This window comes from Ictidomys tridecemlineatus, chromosome 4, assembly GCF_052094955.1.
Source record: "Ictidomys tridecemlineatus isolate mIctTri1 chromosome 4, mIctTri1.hap1, whole genome shotgun sequence".
Lineage (NCBI taxonomy): Eukaryota > Metazoa > Chordata > Mammalia > Rodentia > Sciuridae > Ictidomys > Ictidomys tridecemlineatus.
In genome coordinates this window covers 39,107,410-39,122,786 of record NC_135480.1, presented here as the reverse complement: position 1 = coordinate 39,122,786, position 15,377 = coordinate 39,107,410, and the positions used below count along the sequence as shown (strand labels likewise).

The window sequence follows — 15,377 nt, the reverse complement described above, 5'->3', positions numbered from 1 at the left end:
GTTCTCTCAATCCTATCTCCTCATCTTCAATATTTAACCTCCCATTACTCTTTCCTATCTATAGATGCACTGAAAATATAAGCAAAACCACAGGTTGAATCAGAGCTAATTATACCCAACACAGTCATCTGCTATCTACCTTCTCATTTGAAAGAAAAAATTCTTTTGTAAAAGAACAATATGTGAAGCCATTCTCTTTAGTAATTCATTAATTACTAGTAGTAATTATATAATTTTAAATTACTCAAATGAATCTTGAAATAGATATGCTTAAAGAACAATGGACTACAAATACCTAAATTGTTATGGCCTTTTATGACAATAAAACAATTAAAACTTAATTAAAAAATTACATCAAAACAGGAATATAGTTTCATATGCATAATTCAAACTAGCCAAATATAGCTAGTTGTAATTAAAATTAGTGGGAGATTTGACAGGCATAATAGATGGTAAAATTAGATTTAGGAATCTTTTCCTTCCATGTGACTACAAAACAAAAATGCCTAGTTACTTAGTTCACTAAAATTCTTATAAACCGTGTTGTCCCACTGAACAAAGGAAGAGATCAAATATATATAGATCCAGTGAGAGTAAAATTAGATTCAAATGAAAAGCTTCCTAAATGATTCTTTTCAAGAAGATCAAATAATCATTTGGCACCAGGAAGTTCCAATTAAGGAAATACCGATATTCTTGAACATTTACACAGAAAAACAATAACCCAGAAAATAATCTACCCAGGCAAGGAAATTTGACTTGCTATGATGCAGTATAACTGGGTAAAGGTGAGGGTGGATTTGAAAAGAAGCAGCAATTGCCCAGCAATTGCCCAGCACAGCATGGTTTCTAGTGGAATTTTGGGTTCCAGTTAGTGCTCAAGATAAAAAAGAGAGTTGGAGAAAAATCTGTAATCCTTTCTTTTACTGTTTCTACTATCTGATGGCATGAATCCTCATTCAATACTAAATCAATATAACTTTCCTGGTATGTAATATTGTATACTGGTTAACATAAGGTGTGAAACCTTCTGCTTTATAATTGATATGACCTGATAGAGAAGGCATAATATCAGAAGATTAAAAGACGTGTTTTTCTTTTTTTTTTTAACATGATTTTTTTTCTGATGATCAGATTCTGAATTTTCTATCCTCACATAAACTTGCTAGTATCTTTTATAGGATTATCAAGAATATGCAGACATATTATATATATATATATATATATATATATATATATATATATATTACATAATTAAAACTTACTGAAGTCTTTTTTTTCTTCTCTCTCTCTCTCTCTCTCTCTCTCTCTCTCTCTCTCTCTCTCTCTTTTGTTTTGGTAGTACTAAGTTTGAATCCAAGGTGGTGTTTATGCCAGGCAAGCACTACTCGACCACTGAACTATATCTGTATCCCTTGTTGATTTGTTCAGTAATCTGTTCACAAAGGAAGTTGCTCTGTGTAAAAGATCAATGGATGAGGGCTTCCTTACAAGACACTAAATGGCAAGTGTCTCTACAAAACCTCAATTCAAAGAAAGAATCCCTTCCAAAGTAAAATAAGATATCTCTGCAGGCCTCAATTTTATTATTGAGTCTCCACTTTCCTAGATGAAAGTACAAATATGCATACCTAGGGCTGCTAGCAGTCTTTCTTCTGTTGATCTCTTTGGGGATATGCATCTTTCTTTCAAGTGTGTCTCATTTCTAACTTACTCTCTTAACCTACTGATTTATCACTGCCCCAGGTATCTAAGTCATGTCATCACATTTCCTAATTTTATGTTATTCAAGAAAAATATATCACTGATAGAATAGAAATGTGATCACCTCACTTGCAAAAAAATGAAGTTATGATTAAAAAGTAAAATGAGTTTTCCAAGGTTCAAGTTCACAATTGAGAACTTATTCCTGAGAATGACTTTTTATGATAGAACATAGCCATCTATATTTTAACAGGTTTTTCTTCTTCTAACTGCTTTAATTAATAATATTATTATGAAAACTATATTTTTTGAAAAATAAATTCTGAAATATAAATATATAAAACATACATATATCTCTCTGTTGTTTATCTATACATTTATCTCTATTGAATCTCATTGTATTTTACTCATTTTAGTTTCTTATTTATTTATTTATTTATTTATTTATTTTTATTGGTTGTTCACAACATTACAAAGCTCTTGACATATCATATTTCATACATTAGACTGAAGTGGGTTATGAACTCCCAATTTTACCCCAAATGCAGACTGCAGAATCACGTTGGTTACACATCCAAAATTTTACATAATGCCCTATTAGTAACTGTTGTATTCTGCTACCTTTCCTATCCCCTACTATCCCCCCTCCGCTTCCCTCACATCTTCTCTCTCTACCCCATCTACTGTAATTCATTTCTTTTATAATTTTTATTAAGTATTCTATATCTATAATTACTCTTCCCTGTGCAATATCTCCAAAGACTTTCAATTTTCTTTGTGACACAGTTCAATAAATTATTTCATAGACTGTTTAGGGAATATCACGTAAATAATAAAGTGATCAAGTCAGGGTTAAGTGGGTGTGTACTACAAAGTTCATTCTTCTCTTTCTATAATAGATGTGTCCGTCCTTTGATAGACAGAAATATGATTTCTTACCAACTGTTCTAATGAAGAAGTCATTTATTCAAAAGATTTCTACTTATATGTCTCATTGAAAAAGAAGTTCAGAGTTTAAACAAGAAATATAGAAATACATTTTTAAAACACATAAATTCACCTATTAGAACTGCAATGCACCTATTCAAAAGAAGTAATTACTATTTTTATAAGTAAAGCAGAAACTCCATGATTCATAAATGCAGCTGGTGTGATTTATCCAGTTTCCAAATGGCTGATCAATTATGAATATGCTCCTTTACATGCACTATGGAAAATATCTTTTACTAGCATCTTTCAGCAAAAGACATATGCATATGACAACTACCAGTAGATAAGCTCTGAAATCTATCAAGATAATAGCCTAATATTTTAAGAGTGTATTCTGCCTGTGCCAAATAAACACAGCATAAAGGTCACATTTTTAGATACTGAGGCGCAGAATATTCAGTGGAACATTTACAAGTTTGACCTTTCAGCGAAATGTATGTTCACATGACCATGCCACAAAAAGATCAAATAAATTTCAACCATTTTCTAGTTGTTTTGCAATCCTTATATTCTTAGTACACTTTCACATGAAAGGTTAGTATTACTTTTTAAGTCTGTACCTCCATCTGATGTAGTAAGAAAATGTTGCTTCTCAAATTTTTCAACATTTCCTGTTTTTACAAACTGATAATGCAATGATGTTCAAAGTGGTTAAATTAACACTCAGCTTCAGTTATAGCTCAACATTTTTCTCCTTCTGAATGATAGTAGGAGTTTTGCAGTTTTCTGGATTTATCTCTTGTTAATACTCCAAGTGGAAAGCCAATACATTGAGAAGAACTAAAGAGTTTCCAGTAGGTATGCCTTTCAGGTTCCTGGGCTTCAATAAACCAATGTAGGTTCAGAGATAATGCACTCCTGATTAAAGTACCAAGTGGAAAGTTGCAGAAGTGTGGCTGAGAATAAAACCTGACAAATGAAACAAAACAAAGAGAGGAAGAAAATCTATGAGGTTAAATGTCAAAAATATAATTGATTAATGAGAAAATTAAATAGAAGATGCATGATGAAAAGAAGATAAGTGCTTTTGTAGGATGATTTTGTGATCCAAAAAGAGTCTGTATACTTAAAGAGATCCTGACCTGTTCACTAAATATTTACTAAGGGAACTAAGTGAGTGACTTTCTGTTGGTAAGGCCCTTTGATCTCTGCTGGAATCCTACTTAATATCCTTCTGCCTTGCTGTTTTCCTTATTGTTGAGCCACAAGAAATTCGGTTTGAATAGCACGTATTTGTGTCACAGAAAAGAAATTCTTCCTGTGTCTCCACATAGTCATGGTTATCTTAAGGAACCATCGTGAATCCCCATAGCTCTCTGAAATACAAGGACAAAATAAGGATACCTTCCTAGTTGTATGCTTCACTTTTGCTTTCACTCACACAATCTGAACACCACTCTCAACCATATGCTACTCCTCCACCATGTGCAGCCTTTAGATGTGCTACTTCACCTCTTTGGTTCTCCATATTAATGTATCCATATTAATATACATCTTCCATGCCTCCTCTGGAAGTGAGCTCCAGGGATTGGAGCTTGGGAGTACAATGTGGTGGGCCACACACAGCTGAGCAATGCACAGGATGCTGTTGCCTCTGGCCAGCACAGTCTCCTTGGAAACAGTATGCTGTGGCCACAGCTGTTTGCAGGCTCCAGATGTTCTAAACTTGCTCAGTGGCCTCAGGACTGGCTTCTTCCCTAGCTGGAATAAGCACAGAGCATAAATGAACCGGTTTCGTGTGGCTAGTTTTTAAGAAGTTTGCCACAGAAGATGTGGCCTGTGCTTTTGTTGGAAACTGCCAACCCAGATAGTTCAGAAGAGCAGGAGAATACTCATGTCCAGGTGTCCCAAGTGAAAGTAACCAAGCAGCTCCGGAAGCCCTTCAACGAAAAAGATTGAGAGCAAAGCACAAAATACTCAAGACAGAATGAAAAGCTAGCCCCTAACATGGGCAAGGACACATTTTCTTATATGGGAGAATCTGTGATGGCAGATTCTACACTTATGGTTGCTGCTCCAGTAATGGGCAGAGGAGAGCAAGAGCAGGAATAGTTGTCTACTGGGTCCAGTCACGCGTTAATTGTAGGCATGAGACTTCCCAGGCAACAGACAAACCTAAGAACAGAAATCCAAGCAGTCTGCAAAGCCATCAAACAAACCAAGGGTTCAGAACATGAATAAATTGGTTCTATATAGACAGCATGTTTACTCTATGTGGCATCACTAACTGGGTCCAAAGCTTGAAGAAGAACCAGTGGAGGACGAGCGCAGGAAAGGAGATGATCAACAAGGAGGATTTCGTGAAGCTGGAGGAGCTCACCTGTAGCATGGACATTCAGTGCAAAGCATGTCCGTGGTATTTTGCAATTTGTGGAGAATGAAAAGGCTGATAGGCTGGCAAGAGAAGGGGCTGAGCTTTCTCCAGACTGAGGGGAGTCCCTGGCGTACTCAGAAGAAGGCAAGCAGTGGCTCTTGTGGCTATCATTCCCTGGTGCGGACCTAAGACCTCACAGAATGGACGGCTGCAGTAGAGGGGTAGACAGCTTTCCAGCTGGCACTGTGGGGTCCAATAAACATCTTGATAATAACTGCTTAAGTGTGTCGGAAAGTAAACGTCTGAAACTCAATAATTCTGAGATCAGTTTTATGCTTATTAGGTTTGATATATTTCCATTTATTTTGTTGCAGTCTGGCCTAAAATTTTTGCACTTTGATTTTTATAAGAATATTGGCTAAAAGATGAATACAGGAAAAAAATTATGTATATAAATAATATATATAATTTATCATAGTGCAGTAGTAGAATGTCTGGCATATATTAACGTCTCCAAAGCAGTAGTTCTTTATTCTCCTTTCTGCATGCCATGGCATATTAAATAGAGATAAAATTGGGAACAAATGAGAAGAAATTATAAGGGGAATATAGTGTAAGATATATGAAAATATGAAATTATGGAAAATGAATACAAAGAAATACTAATAAAATAACATAAAAAATGAAAGAAATACTAATAAAATAACATAAACTCTAAAAAGGAAGCATTGCACCTGAAGGAAAATTGAAAAAGATGCAAGAAAATAAAATTGTTATATTTATCCTTTCCTGAAACATCACAAAGCCAAGTTTAAAAACTAAGACTACTTGAATATGGAGTCTTAGAGGAAATTATTTGACATATCATATATTTTATACAGAAAATAAAGCCTCAACTTAACATGTGTTGTATCAAAATTCAGAAGTATATATGAGAAAAAATACCTGAGAGAATACACTAAATACAAAGGGGAAATGGGACAGACATCCAAACTAGGAATGTATTAAGAAACTAACTCTACAATAAAAATAAACTCTAAGAGTCATGACCTTGCTGTTTCAGAGGTCTTTGCACCACAGTTCCAAGAAGCCACATTAAAAATATAAAATTGAAGAGAGATATAATCTTTTTAGCAACCTCATATACAGTTAAGATGGCTTTCGTAATCATCCAGAGAATTCTACAACCCCGTCTTGTGGCTATCCAGGTCCAAAGTCCAGTTACATTAATAGATATCTGTATCTTCTTACTCCATGCATATTCAAAAATTGATAATTCACTGAGTGCAACAATGCACACCTGTAATCCCAGTGAGTCTGAAGGCTGAGGCAGGAGGATCAGCATTTCAAAGGTAACCTCAGCAAATTATCCAGCCCCTGAGCAATTTATCAAGACCCTGTCTCAAAATAAATGGGTCTTGAGCATGTGACTCAATAGAAAGCACCTCTGGGTTCAATCCCCAGTGGCTCCCCCACATAAAATTTATAATTCATGTACTTGTTGATTGATTGTATGTCCTCCTCTGAGAAGTGTCTGTTCAGGTCCTTGTCCCATTTGTTGATTGGGTTATTTGTTATCTTACTGTCTAATTTTTTGAGTTCTTTTTATACTCTGGATATTTCAAAACCACCCTAAGATACCATCTCACTCCAGTAAGATTGGCAGCCATTATGAAGTCAAACAACAACAAGTGCTGGCGAGGATGTGGGGAAAAGGGTACCCTTGTACATTGCTGGTGGGACTGCAAACTGGTGCAGCCAATTTGGAAAGCAGTAAAGAGATTTCTTGGAAAGCTGGGAATGGAACCACCATTTGACCCAGCTATTGCCCTTCTCGGACTATTCCCTGAAGACCTTAAAAGAGCGTACTACAGGGATACTGCCACATCGATGTTCATAGCAGCACAATTCACAATTGCTAGACTGTGGAACCAACCCAGATGCCCTTCAATGGATGAATGGATTAAAAAAAATGTGGCATTTATACACCATGGAGTATTATGCAGCACTAAAAAATGACAAAATCATGGAATTTGCAGGGAAATGGATGGCACTATAGCAGATTATGCTTAGTGAAGCTAGCCAATCCCTAAAAAACAAATACCAAATGTCTTCTTTGATATAATGAGAGCAACTAAGAACAGAGTAGGGAGGAAGAGCAGGAAGAAAAGATTAACATTAAACAGATACATGAGGTGGGAGGGAAAGGGAGAGAAAAGGGAAATTGCATGGTAATGGAGGGAGACCCTCATTGTTATACAAAATTACATAAAAGAGGTTGTGAGGGGAATGGGAAAATAAACAAGGAGAGAAATGAATTACAGTTGATGGGGTAGAGAGAGAAGATGGGAGGGGAGGGGAGGGGGATAGTAGAGGATAGGAAAGGTAGCAGAATACAACAGTTACTAATAGGGCATTATATAAAAATGTGGATGTGTAACTGATGTGATTCTGCAATCTGTATTTGGGGTAAAATTGGGAGTTCATAACCAACTTGATTCTAATGTATGAAATATGATATGTCAAGAGCTTTGTAATTTTTGAACGACCAATAAAAAATAAAAAATAAAAAAATAAAGTAAAATGGAGAAAGGAAAAAAATTTATAATTCAACAATGTTCTCAGTGATAATTTCCAGAACAGCCTTCCACCCCTTGCCTTTAGTAGCTCATGAATAATGAAATCAAATTTCCAAACATTGCAACCACTGTTCAGAATTATGCAGAATAAAAAATTCTGTTTGTTAAACCTTATTAATAACATATCACTTTCCCTAGTAAGAAGTTTAGAAGTAGAAATTAGTTACTTTTCCCCAAACCAATAGGAGTTGTGGCTGTAGAAATCATTGAAATGACAATGCAGAGGTTTTGAATATGATGGAAAGGGACTTATCAAGGACACACAGTGGAAAATTATGATAGCATTAACTGAATTCTTTTGATGCACCAAGTATTAGAAGTGTACTCATTTAAGACTTAGAGAGGATTTAACATATCTTATGTTTGAAACATCTAAAATTCTAGTAATAAGTAAAATACTTTACTAAAAGGGTTTTTCTCAAAGTCTGGGTAATGCATACCTTTTAGTAATGTTGCAGATTAGATCTATGTGCTCCACATCTGCCATTTTTCATGAACTATCAGATACTAGGGAATTTTCTCATCTTGGTAATAGTAGAAGTTAGAGTAGATCAAAAAATTGCATGCAAAGTCAGAGTTGGACCTACCTATCCTATGTGTACATATCTGAAGCTATGTGTTGAAGTTGAACATAAAAATCAAAAGGCATGTGTAGAAAGAGAAGTAAAGAATTAGTTAAAAAAGTGAAATCTACAATAATATAACAGGGAACCAGGACTATTTTAAGAATTGAGAATATAGAAATGAAAAACACAAAGAACCCTCCTTGTTGGAGTTTGAATTCTTTTGGAGATAGAGACAACAAATGTCTGAGCAGCCAATGTGAAATGTTTCCATAAGACCTCTAAAAACAAATCAGAAAAAAACTATAACATATAGTTATGGAAGTAATGGGTTCAATTTAAATATGTGTCAGCAGGGCTGGGGTTGTGGGTCAGTGGCAGAGCACTTGTCTCACACATGTGAGGCACTGGGTTTGATCCTCAGCAACACATAAAAATAAATAAAATAAAGATATTGTGTCAGTGTATAACAAAAAAAATTAAAAATATGGGTAAGCAAACTGTTGCCTATAGTCAAATCTGGGTTCTTGCCTATATCTGTAAATGAAATCTTATTATGTTAAATCTAACTGTTTATACTCATGTAGAAAACAATTTTCTATTTGCCACAAAGGCTTTAACTTCTGCCCCTGGAAAACTATACAACCAACATCAAGTTGTATTCATTTCTGTTGTTCTCAGAACCACCTAAGTTTGAAGCCCTTGGCCTTGCTTTGGATTCTAAGTCTCACATAGGAAAGATCAATATAAGAATTATAGTCCTTTGTTATATGTCAAAGGAGAAAAGAGTGAAAGGATGCTTAATATCACTGAGATGTTGATTGATTTCCTTTCTTGCTTCTTACCCATGTGAAATGTTGACAATTGCCTTTTACTGACAGCCAAAAAAAGGTTAAACTTATAACATTTGACCCACAAGCCATTTACCCAAATGTTAGCAAGGACTTAGATAACTGTACTTACATTTCAAAGTCGACTCAACCATTTACCGTTTTGATAACATCTATAGGTAAACTGAATCTCTCCTCCTTCTTTAGTTATGGCAAGTACAGTAACAACATAAACATGATTTTATACAGAATCTTGAAATGTTTGAGTTTCCCTTATGATATTTAACTCAGTATTTATTTTTTTAAATGACACATCAATGTTCATACCTTAAAAACACAACCAAGAAACATGAGGTGCTGGAGGTGTAGCTCAGTGGTAGAACATTTGTCCAACATGCACAGTGCCCTGGATTTGATCCCCAGCACTGCAAAAATTAAATTAAAAAAATAGTGTGAGAATGACTTAATGCTTTTTTTTCTTCTTTACATTTCCATAGAACTGGGACTTTTCCTAAATGAGTCCATGAATATTAAAAACTTATGTGAAATAAACTATAGTGAAATGTCACCAAAAATAACTAAAATGCATCTTTAAAATATCCCAGCCACATTTCCTAATGTTTTATGCATTCTACATTCAAGTCAAATAATATTTCTTAGTATTTCTGTAACAGTTCTATGATTTTATTTTCATGTTCCCTTTATTTTCCAGTCTGTACAATAAATCCATTTCTCTGTTTTATGTGTGCACATATCCAACTCAGTATCCTGGATGCAGTCTTCTGTACTATGTTTTGCTGGTTATCCACGGGCATAAATAATTTTCTTGAATTCTATTCTTTATTTTTTTTTCAAAACATTTTTAAATTTTGTTTTATTAGTTTACTTTTTCATATGGTGTTGAGGATCGAACCCAGTGCCTCACATGTGCTAGGCAAGTGCTCTACCACTGAGCCACAACCTCAGCCCGAATTCTGTTCTTTATTGACTTTAATTACATCTATTTGATGTTGGGTTCCTTTCCACCTTGCATTGGATATTTTTGGCATGTGTATGCCCTGCTTGTTCAGGGCCATAAGTTCTTAGAGACTTATCAATACTTTTTGCTACTCTGAATGTCCTGAACCTCAATTCCTTTTAATAGTTGAGATACAACTTATAATAGTTAATACACTATATGCTTACTTTATTTTGAAAAAAAAAATTGAGTTGGAAACAGGAAAAGGAGTTAAAATTTTCGCTACTAAAAAAAAGAGGGAGAGAACTGAACAACAACAGATTAGGTAGAGAGGGAAGATGGGAGGGGAGGGGAGGGGGGATAGTAGGGGATAGGAAAGGCAGCAGAATATAACAGTCACTAATATGGCATTATGTAAAAATGTGAATGTGTAACTGATGTGATTCTGCAATTTGTATTGGGGGTAAAAATGAGACTTCATAACTCACTTGAATCAAATGTATGAAAGATGTTATGTCATGAGCTTTGTAATGTTTTGAACAACCAATAAATAAAAGAGGGGTATGAACTTCTATATACTTGCCTTTGCTCTCAATCTTAGTTTGAAAATGTGACGAACTGCAATTGAATATCCTAAGATATGTGCTGTTATTCATATACGTGCTCTTATAAATATTTTAAAAGATACTTTGCAATTGAAGAAGCCCATTTTCTAAAATAATAGATGGCCTATACCATAAAACTTTAGTATCTGCTTTGTCACCAGCATGCCTGAATTTCATATAAGAAAACTATTATTCCTGGGTTATTATTTGTACACTTGCTCCACACTTATTTGAGCGATATGAGAGTAGTGAAAGTTCTTTAAAAGTACTTGTATTAATCATACATTATAATCTGGAGTTCTCCCTGGAAAAAAAATTGTAATTTATAAAGCTAAATAAAATGCTACATTTTCTGAAACTTTGACCCTTTAAAACATCATACAAAACTGAAAATGGCTATCTATATTGAGGCATACAATTTCAGCTGTTTGTTACAGAAGAAGATTTTAAAGAACTTATTTTAGAATAAATACCTGTTAGTGATGGAAAGGTTACCATGTTTTAACCAAATTGTCACATTGCTTTAGCCTGTTACCTCACTGACTATACTTATTCCTTTCAAATGGTTCAAGATGATTATTAAAATGCAGTAAATTCAAATATATTTGAAAAAGACAAACATTTGGAATATCGACTAAAATCTGAACGCCATAAAACTTACCCTAGGAAGAATTCCTGGTTATAACCAAACCCTGCACTCTTGATTTAAAGGAGTCCCAAAGCTTCATTGTTGGTACATGGATATGCAATTCTGCTTTCCTGTTTCCAGTAAGAAAGACCAATATGAAATAATCCAGTAATTTCTATAGCACTATTAACAATATGCATTTTGTAGAATTTAAGTAGCATAAGCAGAAGAAATGTTGAAGAGAACACTGAAATATTTGTTTCCCCTCTTTCATTTATTTGCTGGTGGTATTCTTCAAGGCAAGGCATTTATAAGTGCATATGTAAATTTTGATATAATTATTTGTTTTAACTGAGTGATGTTCTCTGTAAATAAAAGTATACAGGGAAAACTCAAATAATATCTTTGTTTAATGAAAATGAAAAACTATGAATCCAGGATTTTTTTTTTTTTTTTTTTTTTTTTTTTAGTCCAGGCTAGTTTTCCAAGACTTCTCAAAAAGTCCTGATTGTTTTGTTAAAAAGAATGACTCCATCTTTTACTTGTGAAGCTCATACAGGTTGGAGACATTCTTTATTCTTTCTTCTACATAAATTATATTTTCTTAAGGACATGTATCCTGAAGTCATTTGTCTAAACAACACATTGTTTAATGTTTCTTAATGCATTCAACAACTAGAAAAACTTATGGTGTAGATTCAATTCCTAGCACTAAATCCATCTTTAGCACACCTTAACAGATGAGCATAAAAGAAGTGAAGCCGATAGCTGTAGTTTTCCACCAGTTGCACTATTTTTTTATTCCAAATTATATCTCTCAAGTGGAATGAGAGAACATATCTCAAGTTATTTTGTTTTCTTTTCAGGTCATCAGATGCTGGTTCCCATATAAAATATCATTCAGTTCCTAGGAATAAGCAAAGTCAGAAGGCAACAAATTCCTAGAAGAATCACTCTCATCTCAGCAAATCTGACCTTGTCATTTCTAAATGTGACTGTCACTCCAACCATAAATGACTATAAATTAACTTTGTCATTTTCCCTTTGAATTTGTGAATTAATAAAAGGGCTTTAACAACATGTAATTAATCCAAATCTTTGTTATTTTTTTAATGAAACAACTGAAGATCATACAGAAAAATAACATGCCCATGGTCTCACAGTTGGTGCAACCAAAAAGCAAATACCTGGTCTCCAAGTTTAGTGATCCTTTATTACACATGTGATCATGTATGTCCTGGAGTCTAAATTCTAAAAATTACTTCTCTTTTGTTTCAAGTTTTATCATGAATGATTGTTGACCTTTGTCAAATGCTTTTATGCATCTGTTGGAAAAAATGTGATTTTTATTTTTCATTCTGCTAACATTGTGTATAACATTGCATCCAGTGATAAATCCCACTTGATTGTTGTGTATGATCCTTTTGATGTGCTGTTGAACTCAATTTGCTAGTATTTCAGTGAAAATTTTTGCACTTATGTTCATAAGAGATTTTATGCCAGTATCATGCTCTTATAATTCATTGAGTCCCAAATTTTCAATTCTGTGAATGTTCCAAAAAAATGAGAAAGAAACTTTAAGATAGGTTGGAAATAATAATCTAAAACTTATATACTGTATTAACTAATATTATAATTATAATGTAATAAATCATCAATCATATATAATTATATGATATAAATATATGGTACATCATATAGTATAGTTTGGTTATATACTTGCTTCATTATCTGAAACAATGAGAAAAATGGATTAATTCTATTTCTGTTTCCTCTAAACTTTTGTTTTTCTCGTTCAATTTTTCATTTTCTCTGTTTTGATGGATATATGTCTTTAAAATATTCCTTTTGTTGTAATTTCAGTGGGATTTATATTTAGTTTAGTTTCAGTCTACTATTTTTACCCAGAACATCCCAGATTAGATTATTGAAGTCGTACCTACCATGAATCTCAGGTTTTAAAGGGTCCTCAGCTTCCAAAACTATGTTTTATAGTCAATTTATAATAGCATTTCTTTCTAATAGTATTCATTCATTGATTTATCAACTACTTTTAAAAAATAACTTCATCTACCATTTATTAATGATTTTAGTCTTTATAATGAAATCTAACTCCTTGGCAATGTTACCAAATTAATCACTTTTATGTATTCCATGCAAAAGTTTTTTTAATACTTGAGGACATTTAAGATGTCCACTCAAAATTATACTTGCTGTAAGATTTAATCTTGATATCATTTCACTTGATGATTCATCTTATATTACATCTTCCAGGGCCTTCATTCTCCACTATACAATGACTTAGCTAGTAACAATTTCACTTGAGTTTTGCTAGCAAAAATGAAAATCAATATATATATATATATATATATATAAAATCAATATATATATATATATATATATATATATATATATATATATATATATGGACTGGTATGTGAAAGGCACATGAAGAAGCTGAATAAAATTTTGTAACTTATTTTTTTCTTCCATATCACCATTGTCCTAAGGGTTAGTCATAAGAATCCTGAGTTCTATACTATAATTTTTTTTTCTATTTTGTCCTATTTAGTCGTTTTTCTATTTATTTATTAATCAATTTATTTTTAGTCACTTAGAATATCATATGGACAGAGCAATCTGAAAATCTGGTATTATCTTGAAAATCTAGCAGAAAAATGTGTGGCAGAGGACCAATAACAGATTTAGTTCTCAAAATGATTTTATAATTATATTATTTCAAAAACCTGCCTGTTGAGACCTTCTTTCTTTCACTAAGCCAGAAAACTTTAATAATAGACTTACCTTAAGCAAGGCAGCCTTTGTGTCAGGAGAGCCCCAGCCTGGGACAGACAAGCCACAGTGAAGTTGTGTGGCATAGAACCACTCTCAGGAACTCAAGGTCCACTGGACTCAATGCTGCAGGCTGAGCTTTAGTCTGAAATGCAATGTCACAAGTAATGACAGGTACTTTAGATCAAGAAATGTCATGAGGCAGCAAAATCTTCATGTACTTATGCAAGTGAAAAAGACAGTACTACAGAGGGTTGAATAGCTCATAAATATCCTGTCATATTTTATTAGGACTGCACAGTGGTAACAAATGTTATTTTGCACTGAACTAGAAGAGTAGAACCAAATTCAGGGATGACATGCATTCATAGTTCTAGAAAGGTATATACTGACATTGGATACAGCAGGATGGAGTTGTCTATAGGGCCATTGTCAGTTAAAGAGTGGGGTGACCTAATGGAAAATGTAAAGTCTGATGTGGAGAGATTGACTTGGTTGTTCTCTACAATGTGAAAGTAAAAATTAATAAATGTGGAGATAGCAGGTGGAAGTAAGTGGCTAAAGGAATTGGGGCCTGTCATTTCTAGGAAACAGGCTGATGTATTTTAGGGCTCCCTTGAACAGTCCCAGCTACATTCTCATAAGTGAGTTGCCATCAATGTTTAATAAGCTTTCTTGAGTTGGTGAATAACAATAAGAATTGTCAATTCAGAAAAGCATAACAAACACATGGCCCCAGTGTTAAGAAATTACATATGCCTGCTTTTAATAAACATGTATTTAATTGTCAAACACAACATCTAAAGCAATGACATCTAAAACCAAATCTCAAAATAAGGCAAATTCCAAATGTTCACAACATCCTGTTGTCTATTTTTGTTAACTGTTCAGTTTGTTTTCAATTTGTCATGAGGAATAGAATATATTTTACCTTTTGGTTAAGGAGATTTTCCAATTTCTCATTTATTTACATATTTTAAAAAACAATTTTTTTCTTTGTTTTAGTTATGTTATTTTTATTTAAAAATAATTGAGCATATTCAAATAGTACTAGAATGCTAGAATAAAAAAATCACTACCTGAATCTAACAATGCAGGATATGCTATGAGAAGATCCATATTATGAGTAAATTTATGGGAACAAATTTCCTCAATTAATATTACCAAAAATTGGCAAAAATTTGTAAAATCAATTCAAATTAGTCTATAAATCATTGAATTATATTGCCATTAAAATCCGTCAAAATAGAATGAAGTTATTTTATCTTCACTTTAATTCTACAAAGTAAAAGATAAGGGGTATATTATTGTCAGAATTCTTTTTCTAATATTTATTTATTTGTTTTTTTAGTT

The 15,377-nt window shown here is 33.3% G+C and overlaps 1 protein-coding gene and 1 pseudogene across 3 annotated transcripts in view; one reads left to right on the top strand and one right to left on the bottom strand.

The window, feature by feature from the left end:
• Positions 1-15,377, bottom strand: part of LOC144377071 (uncharacterized) — a 411,176-nt gene that overhangs the window by 116,209 nt on the left and 279,590 nt on the right. For all 3 annotated transcript variants that reach the window (XR_013437681.1, XR_013437684.1, XR_013437685.1), the window contains 3 exons: positions 14,037-14,169; positions 11,265-11,362; positions 9,368-9,465 (listed from right to left, as the gene is read on the bottom strand). The gene's annotated coding sequence lies outside the window, so the exon portion shown is untranslated. The remainder of the gene's footprint in view (positions 1-9,367; positions 9,466-11,264; positions 11,363-14,036; positions 14,170-15,377) is intronic.
• LOC101965643 (ribonuclease H1 pseudogene) lies at positions 4,268-5,124 on the top strand (annotated as a pseudogene).